The sequence below is a fragment of the Xenopus laevis genome, chromosome 9_10S (genome assembly GCF_017654675.1).
Source record: "Xenopus laevis strain J_2021 chromosome 9_10S, Xenopus_laevis_v10.1, whole genome shotgun sequence".
In the NCBI taxonomy this organism is placed as follows: Eukaryota; Metazoa; Chordata; class Amphibia; order Anura; family Pipidae; genus Xenopus; species Xenopus laevis.
The window spans coordinates 29881910-29905859 of NC_054388.1; the positions used below are offsets into that span (position 1 = coordinate 29881910).

Sequence of the window (23950 nt, forward strand, 5' to 3'; positions counted from 1 at the left end):
TGGAACAATTGTAAAACCACATACGCATGGCTTGAATAACTAAAAAGCAAGTATATATGGAAAGAGGAGATTGATGATAGATACCTTGATGTGTCTACCAAGTACCTTGGGGTATTATATTCCATTCCGTTGTCCTAGGACTATACTCCCTTAAATTTTCTTATGCATATGTTAGGGTTATTTGAGGCAAGAACTGTATTGCCCTTTTGGGACTCTTTGCATGACTGGCAGATTGTTAATTTTTCATACGTAATAATTTTCATTAAGTAATAACATATTTACGAGCACAACTGCAAACTATGAAACAATAACATACTGAGATGTAAGGGCTATATCATAAAGATCTAAGGATTAAAGCACAAATAATCCTTGAGGTACGGGTATAGAAGGAATGTTATTGATGTTTCTGTTTTTATGGAATTTTGCACAAGGGAGGTGATGTGTGATCTTGGGGAGGATCAGAAACTTCAGAAGCTTCTCTGGAAAGGTGGGTTTAAGTGTAAACTTGAAGACTGGTAGAGAGGAGCAGAGTATAAAGAAGCGAGAAAGGGACTTCTAGAGATAAGGAGTTTCTCTGGAGAAGTCTTAAAAATGAGAGAAGATAATTAAAGAGAAAATAAAGCTATGGGTAAAATAAAGGGCATGGTAAAGGCATGTTTGCATACAAGCAACAGGACATGGTGATGTAGAAGGATGTGGGAATGTAGGTGCAAAGTGTTCCCTATGTACACTTTTGGGTGGAAAAGCCCTAGAGCTGGAAAAAGGCAGACTGCAAAATGCCAATAACAGATGTTGCAAAGAACCAATGTCTATGTTGTAGGCAAGACATGCTGGGAATAATATATCTTACCTTGTTTTCTTTTCTGACACCTGCAATATGAGCCAAAGGAGAGATGTTGCTAAAGAAGATGCAGTAAATAACAAGCCTATATAGCTGACACCCAGAATAAAAAATAAATGGTACAAGCAGCCAGACTAACATAGAATGATTTTCTCTTTTTACATCCAGCCTCAGCAGTGATCAGCACCGTGCCAACATCCTGCAGAACTAGATGCCTCCTGCCATCTTTTGAATTTGCTGCATTGACTGAAATAGTATAGAAAGGTTGTTGTGTATCATCTTGTTCCATTCACAAAACATAGAAAGAATAAAATACTGATCTGGTATTACAAGTGGGCCTAGATTAACTTGTCAAGATGAGTTTTAAATAATTGCCACAATGGATATGCCCCAGTCTAGGGTTTAATTGTTGCATCAGCATTGATGGAAGTACAGACATGGACAGCTACAGTCAAAAAAAAGTTAGAAAAATGTCATGGGTGGGGGGAGTCTGACAGGTTCTATACAATAACTGTTAGCGGCACTACTGATACAGCTGTGAAGACGCAAGCACCTCGGTGTGTTTCTATATCATTGGTATTGTGAGCCTTGCCCTAAAACCATAACCCATTGAGAGTCCATGGTCCTCAATCATTATTTGATGAGTTAGTTTGTTTTTTATAGTCAGCAGTTGTTGTTCTGGACCAGGGGTCCCCAACCTTTTTTAACCCATGAGCCGCATTTAAATAAAAAAAAGTTGGGGAGCAACACAAGTAAGAAAAAAGTTCCTAGGGGGTGCCCAATAAGGACTGTAATTGGTTATTCGGTAGCCTCTATGTGGACTACAGGTGGGTCTGTTTGGCAGTTCACATAGTCTTAAGACAACCAAAACTTGCCTCCAAGACAGAAATCCAAAAATGTGCACCTGCTTTATTGCCACTGGGAGCAATATCAAATCGCTTGGAGAGCAACATGTTTCTCACAAGGCACTGGTTGGGGATTACTGTTCTAGACTATTCAAACAGCTGCTGTCTGTAAAAGGCCAGTCTGTGCAAGATCTGAGAATAACTGGCTTTACCCAAATATATATAGCGATTTTAGCAGGTAAGGTGATTATAACATGCTTTTCATGCATGGGTAGCCCTCCTACAATAATGTCAAGTTGCCTATGTTTTTATATATATATATATATATATATATATATATATATATATATATATATATATATATATATATATATATATATATATATATATATATATATATATATATATATAGTGATAATAAATGTCCTCATTCCTTGGTCATGGATAAAGAGTTCTTGGATTATCTGAATTTGCCTAAAATATTTTAAATACATTTAAGTTTATGTCTCAAGAGAAAAGGATTTGACTGCCTGGCTCTTTGAGAAGGGGGGTATATTGAGTACAGAGGCTGATAGCGAGCATTGCAAAGAAACATAAACTGTCAACATTAATAGGAGTATCATGCCTTACAATGAATTTACATCAATGGAGTTGTGTATAGTTCCTTCCCTTACAACAAATATAAATAAATGACTGTGCTCCTAATCCCATACAGAGTACATCAAGTAGATGTAGCATGTGAGGGCCCAGGACATACATAACAATTGGCATTGACTTTTATTGTGTGTAATGACATTTACAGAGTATTGTGGGTAATATCCTAATCAACATGTCGATTAAACTAACAATGGCCTAGCAGGACCTGGAGGAATTGCAGAGTTTAAATGTTGTGCAGGACCTTTATCGCCCACTCACTCCCCCTCACTTCCCTGGGTCTATATCTTCATATTGACTTTAGCGTAGCACTCTACAACCTGATCTCTGGAGCCAGCCACTGCTGCCTGTTTGCAGGAGAAGGGCCATATTTAAGGATGGCGGAACTTGCCCCGTGCAGATTTGCCTCTTGAAAGTGTCAGTGAGTGTATGTGTCCCCTTGTGTATTAATTAAAAGGCAGTCAGCGCTTGCAGTGCTTCAGAGCACACATTGTAATTTATCATGGGCTTGTAAGGCTTGGGAATAAGGGTTGATCATGGGAGCTGTACTATTGGAATTAAAATTATAAGAGCAGGGAAGGTCCAATAGGAGCAACCAAATATGTAGTACTGGATATTTATCAAAGCCTATTTTGGATGCAAAACTGGGGCACAATTGAAAAATTTAAAAAAACTGTAGCCTAACACTGTAAGGGCTGGACAAGTTTTTCTACAATAAATGTCATTATGTTGTGCCATTAGCATTTCAGCAGATGCTTATTGTAAACATGGGGTTCAGAACTGAGAATGCAATGTGAAAAGGGAATTGTATGAGTTTAAAATGTGTAGTTCTATTATCCAGAATGCGCAAAAGCCTCGATTTCTGCCTAAGGGGCTCTTCTGTTAGGTGGAGCACTTGATTTATGACCCTAAGAATGGGTTTGTGTGGATTTAGCTCACATGAAGTACGTGGTTTCTAGAACCAATGAAACAGGACAGGATTCCTGTATTGCAGAGCATTCTGCAGGGCTTCCAAACACCGGTCAACATATCTGTCGCTTTCATGAAAGCCACTGCATTATTCTAAATTAGAAGAAAGCCAAACCCTACCGAATAAGAAGCGTACAGGGATTAGCGCGATGAGGACACTTAAGGATTTATTTGGTGCTTTCGGGCTCGCTACAGGCTGAGGAAACATGACTTGATGAATGAGTTCCAGTGAAAGACTCGTTTTATGTCACTTTTTTCCTCAATCCACCCTCCCATCCATGTTTGGCTTCATTTATCAGCACAGTTCTTGTAGCAAGCAATAGCCAGAACTGCAGCGCTGCTCAGCAAGATACATAGCTGCACCAGGCTGCTCCATCAGAGAATATATCCACATTGCCTCCCCTATCAAACCAGTCATGCCCCAGCCTTGTGGCAAATGAATGCCTTTGTTGCCCAGTTTTTTAGTGGCCCAACACATCACAATCGATACCTTTACTTTGTGCGTTTCAAGCAGTTAGAAATCCACAATTTCACAGGCTGTAGGTAGCGTTATTGATTATGCCTTTCTCTCCGCCGTTAGTAGTTGTTATACACAGGATGAAAAGATGAGTGAAGATCACTTTGTATGGTTGTCTTGAAACCAATGCACCAGCGGAAGAAATGGGCTCGGTGTATAGATGGGAATAAAATCATTTTAGCCGACACTTGACCTATTATAATTTTTTTGTTGTTATGTTTTTTTAATAACCCTTTTTACATTTGATTTGTCTGTCCTGATTTTCTCTCCACTCATCCTCCTCCCACCCCCCAACTCCTGCAATGTTTGATTGGGCTTTTCCTCCTGTTTATGGCCTCCTTTTCCTTTACTGAATTATTGAAAGAGTTGTTTTTTTTATTGCCACAGAACAGCTGAGCTTTGAATACCATTATGCGCTGGAAAATTCACAGCCCTGTCATGCTCCCGATTACACACAGCCATGCAATGTTCCTTACCTCATTCATCATCATCACATACTGCAAAAATCCACTCCACATTATCATTGCACTGCCTGATCCAGCTCCTTATAATGCAACAGAGCCTACTCCCTATAACACCCTGCTGGATCCTGCACACTAGCATGTGTTCCAAACAGTACAGCTAGATATTGCTTTTCACACAATAGAACCTTGATTTTTATTGTCTTATTAGAGTTGCTACATACATTGAAACTTGCAGAAACTTTGGCCGCATCATAGGCAGTCAAACACTGCTTTTCATTCTGGGCCACCATTCCCTGCAGTCTGGCATTTCTCTACATCCTATAAAAGCAGCCGATGTACCACATCACACACAGACCTTGGCAGAGCTTATTAAGTGCCCAAAGCCTGATACTCATGGGCAGATTTTAATGAAGGCTTGAGAAGGCTTTTCTAAACCAACACCATTGTAGATCCTACAACAACTAAGATATAGCTATTATACATACAGAATATATACACATATTTGTATTATGCATGGAACTGACATTCTGTTTATTAGATGTATGTTCTTGGGTAGACATACATGAAACCGCCACTGTATTTATACTAACATATGTTCTGGGAGCATATACATTTGTAAAGTATATATATATCTGGAATTAGAATACATGACATTATAAATACAATGGCAATTACATATAGATAAAGCCTTCAACAGATAGGTTAGTAGAAATATAGTACAATCTAATGCCCATAGAACACATAAATAAATTGCCATGGGCCTTAGATTGCACTATATTTATACTACCATATCTGTTGGGGGCTTTATCTGTATGGAATTGGCACTGTATGCATAATTCCATATGTTATGGGGGCATTATACTACCATGTGTTCTAGGGTAATTATATGGAATATAATAACCCTAGAATATTTATCCTGATATGGTATATTGGCTTGCCATTTATAATGCAAGGTGTTTTGGGAGGAACTTTACATGAAATTGCCACTGCATTGATCCTGACATATTCAGGGTTAGTATACATGGAAAGGGCCCTGGGATACTTAGGCTTTTGCGCAATTAAATTCATTGAGTTAGCCTCTCAAACACAAAAATCACCCTCTGTCTATGTTGCTACTTACCCAGAACATTTCAGCTTATGCAGACAGACACCTCCCTGCATCATGTTCATTTTGTCTGTTACACACTAACAGCTCCTTTTCCTATTAAAAAATGATCATACCACAGTAGAGTGAGAAACTGCTTCTGCCCATACTGTTTGTTTAGGCTTCACTTCTAAACTAGTCTATTGTTTACCATTGCACTCACTCAGCCAAAAACAACTTGCATTACTATTCTGTCTCACATTTGGCTGTTTGAGTGTTAAAGTGAGCCTGCTATCACTACCCTGTATCCATATTCAATACAATCTAGGCTGAAGGATACACTCAAGGAATTGCAAGACAATATTTACAATGTGCACACAAAAACACACACTCAATTAACCCTTGCTTCTCAATTCGGCCTTTGTCAGATGACAGTTGTTTCATCTAGGCTTATTGAATATGTGCCGGTGGCAGCACACACTGATCATTTAAATGAGGGAATAGAGTCAGAGTGTGTTCTTGCCTATGATTAGCATCACGCAGGCATTTATCTTGCTCAAATAAGAACTTGTTCTATCTTCATCAAGTCCTGTCAGAATATGCTGATATATGATTTTGCAACAGATCCACGTGGCACAAGAGTCTGCCCTTTACTTACTGATCTTCTGCTCTCAGGCAGAATAAAACCTAGCTCCTCATTACAAAGGTGCAGCAAACCTCTGGGCAAACAGGTCCAGTCCCTCACCAGGATATTATTTTCTAATAACATATGCCCAATACAGCTAGATCAAATGAAACGTGGACTTTTGATGCAGATCTAGGCAAAAAATTGCCTTTGGGGAGAAATTTACTGTAAGAATAACTCTTCATAGCAGCAAGACATAATGGCTAATTTACTAAATAAGTGCAGTTACCAATAGCAACCAATCAGAAATTGGGTTTGATTAGTCCATTAGAATGTGAAAGAAAAGCTATGATGATTTAATTTCTAAGGTTGAATGCACAGGTGGAATTTAGCACCTGTGCTAGTAAATCCTAAGATTTCCCATTAAAAGAAAATTGAAAGGTTCCAGGTCCAAACTGTATTGGCACAGAATCCACTATTTTGGATTTGGCCGAACCCCGAATTCTTTGCGAAAGATTCAGCCGAATACCGAACCGAATCCGAACCCTAAAGGTGGGAAGGGGAAACCGTGTTTTACTTCCTTGTTTTCTGACAAAAAGCCACGCGATTCCCCTTCCCGCCCCTAATTTGCATATGTAAATTCGGATTCGGTTCAGCCGGGCAGAAGGATTCGGCCGAATATGAATCCTGCTGAAAAAGGCGAATCCAGAACCGAATCCTGGATTCGGTGCATCCCTAAAAGAAGGGCCAGGCGGTATGAACATAGCTTATAAAGACACCTCCACACTAAAACAGGTTCCCACGGGTCACAGGGAACAGCAGCGTTATTGCTTGTCATAAGGTGTGGCATAGCCACTGTGTTCCAATGCAGAATATTAAACAATGGGGTTACCCGTACATTTGTTCCCATATGTAACTGCACAATTCATTGTCTTGCAGCAGAAAGACAATTTAAGCATCATTTTTAAGATGCCTCCATTCACAGTCTGCAAAATTCACCCAATGTCACCCATTGTGACGTCAGCATGACAAAAGTGCTAGAGGAGTAGCCATGTACGGGCAGAGTTTTAAAGCATGTTTTCTGTATTTACATGCATATGTGCCCACATAGTTATATAGTACTTGAGTTTAACAAAAGAGGTATCTAAAGAGATCTAGGTTTATATTTACCTATATTTTCCAATACGTACTGTAGGTCCAAGTTGTATGCTCCAGGGCACACACTGACTGAACCAGCTTTTCAACACACATTATATATTATACTACAGGTATGGGACCTACTGTCCAGAATGCTTGAGACCTGGGGTTTTCCAGATAAGGGGTCTTTCCGTAATTTGGATCACCATACCTTAAGGCTACTAAAAATAATTTCAACATTAAATAAACCCCATAGGATTGTTTTGCCTCCAAATAAGGATAAATTTTATTTTAGTTGGGATCAAGCGCAAGCTTTTATTTGTACCAAGAAAAAAAGGAAATTATTTTAAAAATGTTTAACAATTTGGTTAAAATGGAGTCTATGGCAGATGGCCTTCCCATAATTCTAACAGGTTTCCAGAAAATGAATGCAATACCTGTATAAGTGTGTGTGTGCGTATATGTATATATGAACACACAATAAATACTATAATTAATATGCTATATTTAAAAAAATCCCTCTGATCACTTGTAAAAAAAAATGTACATGGACACTATAACAGAGCTTCCACGTTTAAGAGACAGTTATTTTCTTCAGTGTTTATCACTTCTGCCTGTGATTATTGTTTATTGAGGTATTTACAGTGCAGTGTCACAATCCATGCAAGTTCCCTGACACTGTGCATACTCAGACGGCATGGCAGAAAATAAGCCCCGGCACAGCCAGCCCTACCAGCAAAATAAGCAAACAAATGACTCAATATACAATGAGATATGAGAGTCGTGTACCAACCCAGACTAACAGGCAGAGTAGGCAAACAAGTGCTAATGTCATATGGTTGGCAGGCACTGCACAAATGCTGCCAAAGTTGCTTCTGTAATGAACAATTATTTATTGATGGCTGTGCAACCAGACTGCATAACTTAACATGTTTCTTTTCCTGCCTTTACATACTACATTATTCTATAGGTTGCCATTACATGGCTGTCATTTGATAACACACTGGGCTAAGATAAGGTACTTAATTGCTCCAGGGCAAGTACCCATAGCAACAAATATGTGGAAAAAAGCATATAAATAAAAACTTTTTATTTATATAAAGTTAAAAATGTATATTTGCATCTCCATCCACCCTACGCTTTTCGCACCCACTCAGGGCACTTAGTCATGGGCTCAAGTACCCATAGCAACCAGTGTTTAGTTTTCTAACTGGTCACACGCATGTCGCGTGGCACACTTATTCGAACGCCCATTAACTTTAATGCATTTAGACAAAAAAGGCGAGTGTATAAAAATTGTTGCGGGCGTTGAAATTGGCGCGCATCAAAATAATTTTTACGCTCAATGACTTCAATGCGTTTCGCAAATTTTTCGCAAATTTGCCCATCACTAGTCATAAAGTTGGAGTTGGTTCAATAAATGTCTGCTCATGGTTGCAGCATGCAAATCCCACACATTAAGGCCACCACCAGAATGTCCATAATCTTCATGGCCCTTCTAGGATAACAGGAATGTTCACCTTCAATATGGTGAAATTCTAAGGCAATTAGCAACTGGTCTTCATTCTTTGTTTTGTCAATGTTAATTTAATGTTTTGTTGATCAGTTCATGGTAGGGTTCTGTTACTCTGGCAATCAGATAGGGCAGTGGTGTAACTATAGCTAATAAAAAAAAGCCCTCCTCCCCAGCTGCTCTCTTACCTTCCACGAGGAAGGGGGATGCAGGATCGGGGCTGGAAGTGGGTGGTCGAAGGAGGGACGGGAAGTGGGCGAGAGATGGGGACCGGAGCACAGGGGGCCTGGCGCACTATAGTTAGGCCACTGAGATAGGAGTTAACTCAACAAGTAGAGCTTTCCCCTATTTGCCCACCTTGAGTTGGGCAATCTTGGGATGTCCTAATTGTTTGGCCCTCGGTCCAATGACCATATTTAAATTACTGCCAATGCAGTCCATTTGGGAAGGGCCAAATCAAGGCCCATTGACCAATAACGATTTTTATTAAATTACATAAAAACTCCATGTCATTACATGTTTAAATGAAAATATTATTGTTTTCCAAAGACCTGCAGAGTGCACAACTTTTTCTTCTGTATAAATGTATACATATATGGGACCTGATATCCAGAATACTGGCAACCTGGTCTTTTCTGGATAAGGGATCTTTCCATATTTTGGATCTCCATACCTTGTCTATGAGTAAATCATTTAAATATGAATCAAACCCAGTAGAAATAGTTTTGCCTCCAACAAGGATTAATTATATCTTAGTTTGGATCAAATATAAGGTACTTTTTCTTACAGGGAACAAGAAAATCATTTTTACAGATTTAAATTATTTGATTACAATGAAGTCTAAAGGAGTTGGTCCTCCTGTAATTCAGGTATAGATATATAATCATGTTTTATTGGAGATTGAAATGTTGTGACTCATAAAAATGTTCTGTTATGGCACTTTATTTTAAGTGAACATGTGCCTCTTTTAAATTGTTTTTCTTTTTTAACCAGCACCCCGATCGGATCAGTAGGAGTACTTTCATCAAAATGTTGTATATATACAATGATTTTAATCATCTGAAGCACTGCTAGTTAAAGGGGTCATAATTGTGGTTGGAATTCTATTCCAGTTGCAGGAGCATATCTTACAAAGACATGTTTGAAAATCAGTAAGAGACATGGCACATCATAAATCACAATGGCAGTCTTTATTGAAACTCCATAAAAGGGTAACGTCTTATCATAGCAAAATAGTTGCTTAATTTAAGGATGTTAATATAGTGCAAGCAATCTGTGGTCTCCACCATCTCCTTGTAGGGGCTTATAGGGGAAGCCCTCCATAACAAAACCAGGAATTGAATGACAGTATGCAAAAAAAAAAAAAAACATGTTTTCATTTATTCAGAGATACCAATCCCATTGTCATTTTCAAAGGTACCAGTTATATTCTCATTTAGCTCATAAATGAAAAATCTATATTCATGTAGCACCAAGGACGACTCCCCTGCCGAACAAAGCCAGTTTATTTGTGTGTGTGTGTGTGTGTATATATATATATATATATATATATATATATATATATATATATATATATATATATATATATATATATATATATATATATATATATATATATATACTATAACAAACAAGGAAAAGTTGTGCTCACCACTATTTTTTAAAAACCATTAGGCAGGGGTGCAATGAGGCTGTGACCACAAAATACATATAGTCAAACACAGTGTTTGACTATATATATATATATATATATATATATATATATATATATATATATATATATATATATATATATATATATATATATATATATATATATATATATATATATATGGATTATGGATTGTTTGTCCATACTGTACATTGCAATATATTTAAGCCAACTACGTCAAAGTCATCTCCGGTGTGGCCAGTTCCTACACTCAATTTGCATCTGATTCATTAAGAATTGTATTGCCTCATTATACATTTTATAAAGAGACTAAGTTTTACCTACAACATGGTATTTGGCCACTGCTCCTTTATAAACTACAAACAAGGGAAAGTTGTGCTCACCACATATTTTTAAAAGCATTGAGGTTGTGACCACAGAATACACATAGACAAATACAAGAGATCCTCTGCACTCAACCCATTATCAATATATTAATGAAACATTTTGAGCCTTAAGGTACTAAAAATGCCTTACCCTTTAAGCAAAACAGGGATTATACACACACACACAAACATATACATATATATATAGAGAGAGAGACAGAGACAGAGAGAGACATAATTATTGACTTGCTGTAGATATTGGTGAATTTGCACTAAAACTGCATAAAACCATTTTATTTTTACATTTGGAACAGCTGAAACCTTTTGTAGCCCAATAGGCAGTTAATTTTTGTTCAATTGTTTCCTATTTATAAATCATACCTATACCCTTACACTTAGGGGCAGATTTATCAAGGGTTGAATTTCGAGGGTTAAAAAACCCTCAAATTCGACCCTCGAAGTAAAATCCTTCGAATTCGAAAAGCGCAAAAGGTTTGATCGAACGATCGAATAAAAATCGTTCGATCGAACGATGAAATCGTTCGAATTGAACGGTTCGAATCAAACTGTTCGAATTGAACGATTCGAACGATTTTATGCGATCGATCGAATGATTTTTATTCGATCATAAAAAGTGCCCAAAACCTATCTACAATGTCCCCATAGGCTAACTTTCAATTTGTTAGCTTTTATTTGGCGAAGTATTGAGTCGAAGGATTTTTTTAAAGAGACAGTACTTCGATTATCGAATGATCGAACGTTTTTTACTTCGAATCGTTCGAATCATTCTATCGAATTTGACCAATTCGATGGTCGAAGTACCCAAAAAATGACTTCGAAATTCGAATATTTTTGAACTATTCACTCGAGCTTAGTAAATCTGCCCCTCAAATACTCGGTGGGATAACTAAAGTTTTGGGGGACCAGATTCTGGGTAACTTTTCGGGTAACTCGCCTCAGACGGCAGCGACAGGGGGGCGGCAAAAAGCCGCTCGTGTGCCTTTAAGAGCCAAATTTCCTGTTTGTAAACCGGAAATTCAGCTTTACTAGTGCAAGGGAGCGCTATTGCGCTCTCCGCACTAGCGTTGCTGCCTCCCGCCCGGAAAGGTAAGCGGGCAGGGACGGCATTACAGGAGCTGCCTCAGGCGTCTCTTTCCTGCGAAATGGCGATGCCCCTCCCCCACCTTCCTATCCCCATTTGGGAACAGTCCAGACTCCACCAGGATGCTATGGTTCCAGATGGAAGATAGGACTGTTTTGCCAGGGTAAGGTCCCTTCAAGATCTGGGGTCTTTTCAGGGGCCCTGTCTTAATTATGTCACTACTTATTCCACTGACTCTAAAACTATTCCAGTTAAAGGGTAGCCTGTCTGATGATAGAAACCATGCACTTATATTTCTCACTGGCAATTAAATACTTAGAATAGATAGTGATGGGGCAATTAAATTCGCCAAACACGAATTTGCAGCAAATTTCTGCTTTTCGGCAGAAACAAATTTATTCACAAAACTGTGGCATCACTTCTCCACGTCAAAAAAAATTGATGCTCTTAAAAATTGTCACGTGCATAAATATTGGCGTGCATCAAAATTATTTGGACAACCAATTAACTTTAATGCATTTGGACCAAATAGTCGCGTGTACAAAAATTGTTGCTCGAGTCGTAATTTTTCGGCGAAGCAAAACTGCACAGATTCGCCCATCGCTAATTATAGACATAGCTTCATATTAAACTTGAGTTTTAGTTCCCCAATATGATCAGCTGATACAGTCGCCAGCCACCAACAAGCTCCCACCCCCTCCACAAGTCCTTTATTTGCATCTGTTAAATAAAAATTATTGTGAAACAATCAAATTCAAAAATATCACACAAAAATAATGTTCTCCGTTTTCTGCAAAATGACACAAAATAATAACCCTACTAAGGGAATACTGGCATCTGAAATTAGATCTTGGAAAATAAGTGGGGGGAAAGGTTGACTACCTTGGACAAGATAAAATAGTGTTTCTATCATGTGAGTCTTGGAAATGCATCACCAGGAAAATAAGTGTCAGCCATACACAGTACTATAGCTGAAAACATCGCTGTTTAGTATAAGACCTCATTAGCAATGCTGGATTCTGCAGTTCTCCTACAGCTGCTGTATTATTCTGGGGAGTCTTACTGTATATAGGGCTCTCTGTCCAGATCTCAGTCTAGCTGCTCTGCTAGGATACTGGTTTCTATCTCTTCTTCCAAGGTTCTCTCCTCCAGCATAATCTTGAGACCGTTCCTTCTTCACATTTTACTTCCTGCATCTTTTAACCAAGAATATACAATATTCATTTTGGTCTCATTATTTCAGGCAGCACATTTTCCAGTTATATTGCAAGACACACACATTATCCTAGCAGGCACGGTCACTGAATATGCTACCCACACAGTGTAATAGTGTTGTGCAGTCATTGGAACTGCACTGTTGAGTACAGAAAACCTCCGTGCTTGAAACTGAATGGAAAGCATCTTTAACCTACTCTGAATCTAATACACTGAAATCTAAATGAAATAATAAATCTTAGAATTAGCATAGCTACAGTAGTTATTGCAGTCCATACTAAGAAAGCCTGAATGTGAAAAACATGGTTACAAATTATTTGGATGTGTGACAGACTACGTTTCTGCAAAGCCGCCAAGAAACTGAGTTTAAGGGAGAAAGCCTTTAGATTATACTGTATATAACTTTGGGTTTGAACATTTATCTTCTATGGTTCTAAACAACCAAGGTTCTCAACATGATTTTCTTCCTTTTTTCTTCCTTTCAACATGACTTTCCTCCTATTTTTGGAGGATCACCCTGCTGCCACTCAAGCACCAACAGCGTAAAACAGACCGGATTACATTACTTTGAAGATGCTTATTATCCAACTAAATTGTCCAGGACATTACACAAAGTGATCTTACATTCAGGGGCCGATTCACTAAGGGTCGAAGATTCACTAAGGGTCGAATATCGAGGTTTAATTAACCCTCGATATTCGACTAGGAATTAAAATCCTTCGACTTCGAATATCGAAGTCGAAGGATTTAGCGCAGATAGTTGGATCGAACGATCGAAGGATAATTCCTTCGATCGAACGATTAAATCCTTCGAATCGAACGATTCAAAGGATTTAAATCCAACGATCGAAGGAATATCCTTCAATCAAAAAAAGTTAGGCAAGCCTATGGGGACCTTCCCCATAGGCTAACATTGACTTCGGTAGCTTTTAGATGGCGAACTAGGGGGTCGAAGTTTTTTTTAAAGAGACAGTACTTCGACTATCGAATGGTCGAATAGTTGAACGATTTTTAGTTCGAATCCTTCGATTCGAAGTCGTAGTCGATGGTCGAAGTAGCCCAAAAAAAACTTCCAAATTCGAAGTTTTTTAACTTCGAATCCTTCACTCGAAGTTAGTGAATCAGCCCCTCAGTGTTGGACTGGCCCACAGGGATACCAGGAAAACTCCCGGTGGGCCCAGGTGTTAGTGGGACCTCTTGCTTCTAACCATTTGGTCTATTTCATGGTTATTCCCTATTTCTTAATGGGAAAAAAATGCTTAATAATGGAAGAATATAGTAATTAGATATAAAAGACTAGGAGAATAAAGAGGTTGAGTGAGGAGAGGAGGAATAATAGTTTGGAAAGTGGGGCCACGGTCTAAGGTTTTCTGGTGGGCCCCTGGCATCCCAGTCCGACATTGCTTACATTAGAGTTGGCAACGTTAATTAAGATCTCTGTAAATTAGTCTTTGACCAATGGTTAAATCAACAAGTTCATTTTTATTCTGATAATCAGATTATATTAGCTTTAAAAGAGAACTAAACCCTAAAAATGAAAATGGTTTAAAATGCCATATTTTATATACTGAACTTACTGCACCAGCCTAAAGTTTCGGCATCTCAATAGCAGCAATGATCCAGAACTTGTCACAGGGGGTCACCACTAACCTATTTGGCCTCATTGGCGCAGCGCCCCTGACACTCACATACTCAGTGGGCTTTGAGCAGCTGTTGAGAAACTAAGCTTAGTGGTTTCCAAATTTACAAGCAGAAAATGAGGTTGGCCTGTAATATTAGCTGATTCTTCAAGGCTGATTATTAAATGCTGATGCTAATTACACTGGTTTCTATGTTGACGTGTAGTGATTATCTGTATTAAGTACTAATCAGCCTTATATTGTGACATTTCTATACTGTGTATACAGTATATTGTGAGTGGGTCCTAAAGCTCAGTAAGTGACAGCAGCGCAGAGCATGGCAGTGAATCAGCAGAAAAGAAGGTGGGAGCTACCAGGGCATCTTTGGAGACATGGATCTTTACTGCTAAATGGCTGTGGTTGCCTTGGGCTGGTACAGAAGCCCAAAACATAATGTACAACATTTCTAGCCTAATTCTTTAGTTAGGCTTTAGTTCTCCTTTAAAAAATCTCCCACCAACATATATGGTTGTGTAAACCATCAAGTAGAGCCATTGTCTCAATGGCAGGCTCACATCTCCAACATTTGGGTATAATCAACCTATTCATCAACGTGTTCAGGTGCGTCTTAAAAATACTACAGGTTGCCTTGACAGAAAGATGCTTTTTGTATATATTATGCTACAATCCTGATATACTAGTATCCATCAAGAAGCCATGTCTGTCATGGAGCAGGCTTTGCTGGATAGGGGGTTGGGTGAACAATGGGAAGCTTTGGTTGTATTCTTTTGCTTTTTAAAAATGTTTTCAAAATTAATGTTATTGGCAACATGGGTGCCATATAAGGAATACATGGTAAACCAATTAATTTCCTACAACAAACAGGACAAAAGTATGGGGGGGGGGGTCACTGACCCCATCTAACATCTCTGTAAGTCACTGAGTCCATCTTTGTAAGGCTACAGATTTATTGTCATTGCAACTTTTTATTACTAATCTTTCTATTCATGCCTCTCCTATTCACATTACAATCCCTTATTCAAATCAATGCATGGTTGCTAGGGTAAGTTGAACCCTAGCAACCAGACTGCTAAAACTGCAAACTGGAGAGCTGCTGAATAAAAAGCTAAATAACTCAAAACCACAAATACTGATAAATGATAACCAATTGCAAATGCAAATTGTCTCAGATTATCACTCTCTACATCATACTAAAAGTTCACGCAAAGGCGAGCAACCCCTTTAAATTGGCCTTCTCAAATGCATAGTTTCTGCCTATGATTAGTAAACACAAAGTATGGACGTTGGAGAAAAGTATCATTTTTGAACGATGATAAATTAAAAACATTTCTTTTCATGTTGTTTTGGAGCTAATACTTTCTTGTGGGATGGTACACAAATTAGACCATTGATAAGGTAGAAATAACAGAAGGTTAATGGCTAAATTAATGAATGTTGGCCTGGAACAAAGTATTTCTACCTGGATAGAGAACTGCCTAAAAGATAGATTACAAAGAGTGATGGTAAATGGAACATTTTCTAATTGGACCAGTGTTATTAGTGGAGTACCACTCCAGTTGCATTTGTTACATCTTATCCATAGTTAAACATAAATCCCACTAGTACAGGGCTCTGTACTAGGTCCTTTGCTTTTCAACTTGTTTATTAATGACCTGGAGGTGGGCATTGAAAGTACTGTTTCTATTTTTGCAGATGATACTAAATTGTGCAGAACTATAGGTTCCATGCAGGATGCTGCCACTTTGCAGAGTGATCTGTCTAAACTGGAAAACTGGGCAGCAAACTGGAAAATGAGGTTCAATGTTGATAAATGCAAGGTTATGCACTTTGGCAAAAATAATATAAATGCAAGTTATACACTAAATGGCACTGTGTTGGGAGTTTCCTTAACCGAGAAGGGGTTTTTGTAGATAACAAGTTGTCTAATTCCGGGCAGTGTCATTCTGTGACCACTAAAGCAAATAAAGTTCTGTCTTGCATAAACTTATAAACTCAAGGGATGAAAATATAATTTTACATCTTTATAGGTCCCTGGTAAGGCCTCATCTGGAGTATGCAGTGCAGTTTTGGACTCCAGTCCTTAAGAGGGATATAAATGAGCTGGAGAGAGTGCAGAGACGTGCAACTAAACTGGTTAGAGGAAGGGAAGACTGTCCAGGTTGGGGTTGCTTTCTCTGGAATAAAATGCTTGAGAGGGGTCATGATTAGAGGACATTAAAGACAAATAGGATCACTGCACCAGAGGCCACCCCTTCAAGAATATCAAAGGCTATTGTTATACTAAACTCTATAGTTAGTATAGATATGGGTATATATAATTTATGTGAAAGTAAGGAGGGGTGTGTGTATGGATGCTGGGTTTCACTTGGAGGTGTTGAACTTGATGGACTTGGTCTTTTTTTAACCTGATTTAACTATGTAACTATGAAATACACAGGAAATGGGCAGGACTGAACAACTTGTAAACAGCTTATTGTAAAATGTAGAGTATTTTCACCGGAAATGACAATTTACCTAATGGAGAGTATGGCACGTATTGGTGAATTAACTTCACATCTTTTATAAGGATCACAATCTTATAAAGATAGAGCAGCCATTTCTACTTCTTATTATCTATGACACTTTCTCCATGCTAATATCCCATATGCATTATTTATGGGAACAATGCGCTGCTGAATTTAAAGGGGAGCTGTCATTCTAAGAACTAATTCCATTTTTTTTATTGGGTTAGTCAAGAAAAATAAACTTTACTTACACTATATAAATTATTTAAATCTTGTTTCCTTCAATCTTAAAATCACAGCAAGCATGCAGCAGCCATTTTGTGATTATGGCAAGCTTTGGATTATCGCAAAATTTTATTTATGCACCAAAATAGGGTACCTGATGCCCATGCACTGGCTACAGAATTAGACATTGAGGAGGGAGGAGGAATGTGAGAATTACAGTAATATCTAGGAAGTGCAGAATGGAAACTAAGGAGCATAACATTTTTAATTTTTTTTCATTTTTTATTTTAAATTATATCCCAAAGTTTTTCCCAAGCAAGACAGCCTGTATTAAAAATTTGTAGCGAACATGTTGAGAATTTAAAAAAAAAAATTATTACAGAGAGAAGGTATTGGGTAGACAAATCAGAATGCCCCAATTCTACTAAATGTTACATTAGGATAATAAATTAATCCTCTCTCTCACATTTAAATAAATTGTTTAATTCATGGAGCATGTTAGTTGATCAGCCAACTGCCTTGCATTGCCTTGTATTTAACCCCTTTTATTTTGAAATATTGCATATTGAATGAAATGAGCTATGTCATAGAAATGCTTCTAATGAATTATTGGGGAGTTTTCTAGTATTTACTCACTGAGACTTCTTTTTGTCTATTTACAGCACAACTTGGGACATTTTGGAATATTTTTACTGGACTCAAACTGGGTAAAGTCCGAATTTTGTTTTTTATATTTATTTGACGATCAGAATGTTTAAAATATTTTAATCCATGATATAAAATAATACTAAGTATAAATGGCTTTATAAACCTATATTCTTAAAACTATAGGGCCCATTTATGGCGACACCTGCAGTTGCAGGTTGCACAAAAATTGATGTCCAAACATGCTTGTTGCATTCTGCGCTGCTGCATCTATCCTACCTCCTAGTCGCAATTACACAGAAGTGTACCTTTATCCAACTTTCAAATGGGGGTTAACTTACCCTATCTAACAACACATGCTCTGTAAGGCTACAAAGTATTGTTATTGCTACTTTTATTACTTGACTTTCTATTCAAGCCTCTCCTACTCATATTCCAGTCCCATATTCAAATAAGTGCATAGTTGCTAGAGTAATTTGCACCGTAGCAACCAAATTGCTGAACTTACAAACTAGAGAGCTGCAGAATAAAAAGCTAAATAATTAAAAAAACACAAATAATGAAACAAAAGTGACCCACCCCACCCCCCTTTTTGTTAAGTAACCTCTCCATCTGTAGTTCAATCCTCTTACTGAGCTCTCTCTCATATTTTCAGTCACTCCTGACCAGGTCTCTATGTGAGCTCTATCCTAGGCCTTGTTCTGTGGGATTCCTCTTCCATGATCCTTCTTAGCAGGTTCTTTCCTCCACCTTCATCTTGATGCTCCTTCTGCTTGTTGGTACAGGAATGGGATCCGTTATCTGGAAACCTGTTATCCAGAAAGTTCAGAAAATCGGAAAGCCATCTCCCATAGACTTCTTTTTATCCAAATAACCCTCTTGCTGCTCTCTTTTACGAACTACAGGTGGGCAGAGCTCTGACTCTGGCTCGCTTACATACCCACATAACATATTTCCACAGGAGCAAAATGGCCTGATGCAGTATAGAGATTACTGTTATAAGCAGCTTGAATTCTATGTCTATGTCAGTATAGGAAAGGATATCACAATTGAAAAAAATAAAATGTTAAAACTGTGTCAAGAATCAACAGACTGGATGTTCTGTTGAATAGAGCACATCAGCTTGTGAGATTACTGCTGTGTAAGATTAGATAATGCTCAGAGCTCCCATCCTCGCACTGCAGAGATATATGTGATATATTAGAATCTTATGCTTCCTCTAAAGTATTTTCTGATGCAGCGCACCATTCTTTGCACACTATGCCAATGAGTCATTGCAAGTTGCTTTGTCATTCATGCTAAAATCAGCAAAATATCACTAGCACCTAAAGGTGTATATGCGTGGATTGATTTATGTATAGTGATGCTGTACAGTATAATACCAGAACCAGAAGGCTCATTTATTAAAATTGTGCAAAGTAGAATAAAAAAGCTAAATTCGCAATGCATCATTTTCCCCAACATTTCAGAGCCCAACTCTGGAGGTGCAATTTATACTGGATTTGCACTAGTGTAACATGCCATGTGAAAAGTGCTGTGTGTGTTAAATGGGCATGAAAATGTAAAACCTTAATTAATATGTGTTTGCTGCAGCTCCTGTGGGCAAGAGTTGTACTGGGGCAGTGGGAGCCCTGTACTTGATAAACAGACAGACAGATAGACAGACAGACAGAATTAGATAGCTCTGTACTTACTTGATGAATCATAGATATATCGAATCATAGATATATAGACAGAATTAGGTATATAAGTATAACTTGATAGATAGCTAGGTAGATATATGGAAGTAGATAGATGTATAGAGGGATAGATGGATGGATAGATAAAATAGATACCTCTGTACTTAATTTATATATTTAAATAGATCATAGATAGACAGTATTAGCTAGAAAGAATATATATAATTGGATAGACAGTAGAATTAGCTTGATAGATTATAGATTTAGATAGATTTAGATAGATTATAGTTATATAAATAGAATTGGATAGGTGTATATAGATAGGTACATATATAGGTAGATAGATATAATTAGACAGATGAATAGAGGGATGGGTGAATGGAGAGAAATATATTTATTATATACGTAGTTGGCCAGCTTAAATATATTGCAATATATGGACAAACAATCCCTGTTTTGTTTAAAGGGTAAGGCATTTTTCAGTAGCAGTATGCACACAATGTCTCTGTCTTTATTATATTGATAATGGGTTGAGTGCAGAGGACTCTCTGTATTTGTCTATATGTATTTTGTGGTCACAGCCTCATTGCACCCCCGCCTAATGGTTTTAAAAATTAGTGGTGAGCACAACTTTTCCTTGTTTGTTATATATATTTATATATATATATATATATATATATATATATATATATATATATATATATATATATATATATATATATATATATATATATATATATATATATATATATAAAATATATAATAGGTAGATATATATGTATATATGATATATGTATAGATATATAGGTCGCTTATAGATAGAATTAGAGAGAGAGAGAGAGAAATGCACCTTATAACAAAGAGATTTCCAAATTTAGAGTCCCATTTACAAACATGGAGCAAGGTGCAAAATACAGGCACAAAGTTAGTTTCATAGTGGTGTCTGGCTGACAGTGCTGTGCTCTATACCTTTCACAGAATGTTTTCTTCCTGGGACACGATCATAGAACAGTTGCGGCACCAAGAAGACTACAGCAATCTGGGCTCTTAATACTCCTGCGATTTCACCTAGTCCTTCATAAATGTAGTGCAATGCTCAATCTGTGCACTTACAAGCATTTCATGGAAAGCAAATATGCATTTACCCCAAATGTCATCCTAAATGAATCTCAGCCTCTTGCTATGTGACCCCCATCCTCATTACAATGCCAAATTATGTTCATGAACATTGCAAATTTCAGCAAGTTTGCTCCCACTCCATGTTGAAGTGCTACTATAGGGGAGCTAATAATGGTTAGAGCTTGTCTAGTACTTAACAAAAAATGTCCTTTGTTACATGTACATTCAACATTAATTATATAAGTATTTATAATAGATGTTGAATTTGAATGTTGCTTTAGTTTATTGTACAAGCAAGAGTTAATTATGCAAAATATGTCACTGAACACACTGCCTATTTATTCATGGTATCCTGACCGCGAGCTATACACAGGGAAATAAGATGCAGATGAACTATGATGACAAGATGACACCTTGTTAGCAGTGTTGTGCCTCCCAACCACTAAGGAACTTTAGTAGAAAGCTTTGCTATAGCCTGAAAAAGCCTTTTCCCATTATGTGATATGAAATGATGTACAATCCTGGTGTCCGCTGTGTTTTTGTTGCCTGTTTGCAGGCTTTGGGAATCTGTTACACTATTTGGAAATTAGGTAATCGATTTTGCACCGTGGCCATAAAAACAAAGCCTGTTGGTAATGTTGAGACGAATGGTGAAAAATGGTTTTCCTTGTCTGCAGAAGGAGAGGGGGGTTATTAAAGCATTGCTTGTTTAAAAGCTGTGTGGGAATATCTTGAGTCTCTACCCTGAGGCCCTCTCGGTTTTGATGGTGTTCGCATGTTGCCAGCTGGACCTTGCCGGTGGGAGGTGTGAATTTAGAGCCAGTGGTTTACACTGCAATGTTTATAGTTTTTCTGCTGCAGTTAGAAGACGTCACAACTCATTCTCCTATTGCTCTCTCCGGCAGCTCTCCGATGCCTGCCTGCAGCCACATGGAACTCAGGCTGAAATTAAATATGGCTCAAGCAAGTGGTGGACTGGGAAGAAGCAGGTGGTTTCCCTTAAAATGTAACTCTACAAAACTGCTTCTTTTATTATTGTACAGTGAAAAATGGTCTCTCTATCCGTGACCTGTTGTTCACTATGTTACTTCCTGATGATAAAGTTATATTTATATAAAAAAACATCAAGATTTTATATATTATAAAAGTTTTGGAAAAATAAATAATTAAAAAAAAAAAAAGCTAGATAGGCCCCTTATGACAGTGGACCCCTAGACTAAAATCTAGTTAAGCCTTTGCATTAATCTGCCCCTGCCCTAAGGCCAGCCTTACCTGAGCATTATAAAGGCTCAACTCTCTATGTAACCCATATAATGTAAATAAATAAAATACTAATTGTTCAGTGATATGGTTGCGATAAAAAAAAGGAACCTAAACTTATTATAGGGGTCACATTATTGTTCACAACCATCCAATGATTTTAACCAATGACCTGCTCCTCTCCCCAGCTAAACATACAAAACACTTACATCCAGCAATGTATAGTGGGCATAAGATTTAGACATTTTCTGGGTAAATTGGACCCTGGGACTGTTCTACAAAGAACAGAAGGATCAAGCCTGCGAGTGGATAACTGCCTCCAGCTGTGGACGCAGCAGATAGTCAATAGGTTTAATTTGTGGCATGGATCCAGCTCTCCCCAAAGCCCAAGGGTGAGCTCTTAATTCAATGGTCTTTTTCTTGAGGTGCTTCTTAGAAAACATCAAGCAAATAGGTTACACACAGACATCAATGATACTGAATATGTTATAGTTCATGACGAGATGCCGTCTTTAATGCTATATCTGGAAAGCTTGCATATATCAGTTAGCCAACAGATAATATAACCAGTGGACCCCATAGCAAATGATATTAGAGCTCCCTTGATCTTTGGCATTCTTCAGGGACATCCTGCTTATAAGTCACCACCTCATTGCCCCCACCCAGCAGTCACACGATCCGTTTTCTCCTTTAATTAAACGCCTGGATAGCAAATCTCTGCTACCTGCATTTAGCCTTTTTATAAGAACTTAGTTATACTGTCTAATTTGCTTCTTCTTAACGCAGAGGTAGTGATGGGCAAATATGCGAATTTTCTGCAAAATTTGCAAAAAATCAGAAAGTTCACGAAAAAATCGTGAAATTCAAACGGTTTCACGAAAAAAATTGTGAAATTCGAAAGTTTTCACTAAAAATTGTGAAATTCAAATGTTTTTTATGAAAAAATTTGGAAATTAACGCCGGCGAATTTTCACGGAAGATTCATGAATTTATTTGCCGGTGGCGAAACACTGAAATTCGCCGCAAATTCGTGCCAGGCCCATCACTATGCAGAGGTCCTTATGAATCTAATGCACAGGGCAGGACACAACTATCGAATAAAGTTAAATAAAGTTATTGCAGCTACATGCATGTTCTTGCATTAGGATGATACAATGTGCAACTGTCCCTGCCTAGTCTAGTGCATCGCCTCCTGTTTGCCCCCATACAGCATCATGGCTTTAGCTTTCAGCATTTGGAGAGCACACATTCCTGCCTTTTGCCGGTTCTGCGCAATGTTCTTACTACACGCAATTCTTGGCACAATTATGGAGTATTGTGCAATGAGGGAGCATATACTGTGTTGTTGCTTGTAGGTAGCCTTCCTGCAATAGTATATTTTGTTACCTATTTCTAGCCTTTCCAACACCTCTTCCATAGCAGCAGCTTGATGCTGATGATACCATTTCACCCAAATGAATATGGGGGCACCTCTCTGGTGCAGTATTGTTATGGAAGGGCTGTGTTATTGTGTGACAGGTTGTGGGCATGCGAGAGAGTGCGAGAGAGTGTGTTTCCTGGCTCGGCTGCAGATGATATTTGTAAGTGAAGTGCTGACACACTAGAGCTGGTATGTTGCTGCAGTGCGTGCACTCTCCATGGTCCTGACCGGCGGCTGCCTGACTGTCAGTCGCCTAACTGTCAGCCAAAGCGCAGCCACACAAAAGCATTTATGGTACATTCTCCTGTCCCTGCCAAAATGTTCCAGCTGACAGGCGCAATGTGTGCTGATCTGCCCTGGTGAGATTGCATTGTGCAGATGCAGTGCCATAAGAATAGAGCATTACCCACCCAGGTGCCAGTCTGGATTGCCACTTATAGGGCGATTTGTTAAAG

At 38.1% G+C, this 23950-nt stretch overlaps 1 protein-coding gene across 8 annotated transcripts in view; it reads left to right on the forward strand.

Moving 5' to 3' along the window:
* The window catches only part of LOC108702718 (RNA binding protein fox-1 homolog 3), a 614603-nt gene that overhangs the window by 490357 nt on the left and 100296 nt on the right, over positions 1–23950 (forward strand). For 7 of the 8 annotated variants that reach the window (XM_041578497.1, XM_041578495.1, XM_041578499.1 and 4 more), the window contains one exon: positions 18035–18079. The exons of the other annotated variant lie outside the window; for it this stretch is intronic. The gene's annotated coding sequence lies outside the window, so the exon portion shown is untranslated. The remainder of the gene's footprint in view (positions 1–18034; positions 18080–23950) is intronic. 8 annotated transcript variants of the gene reach the window in all.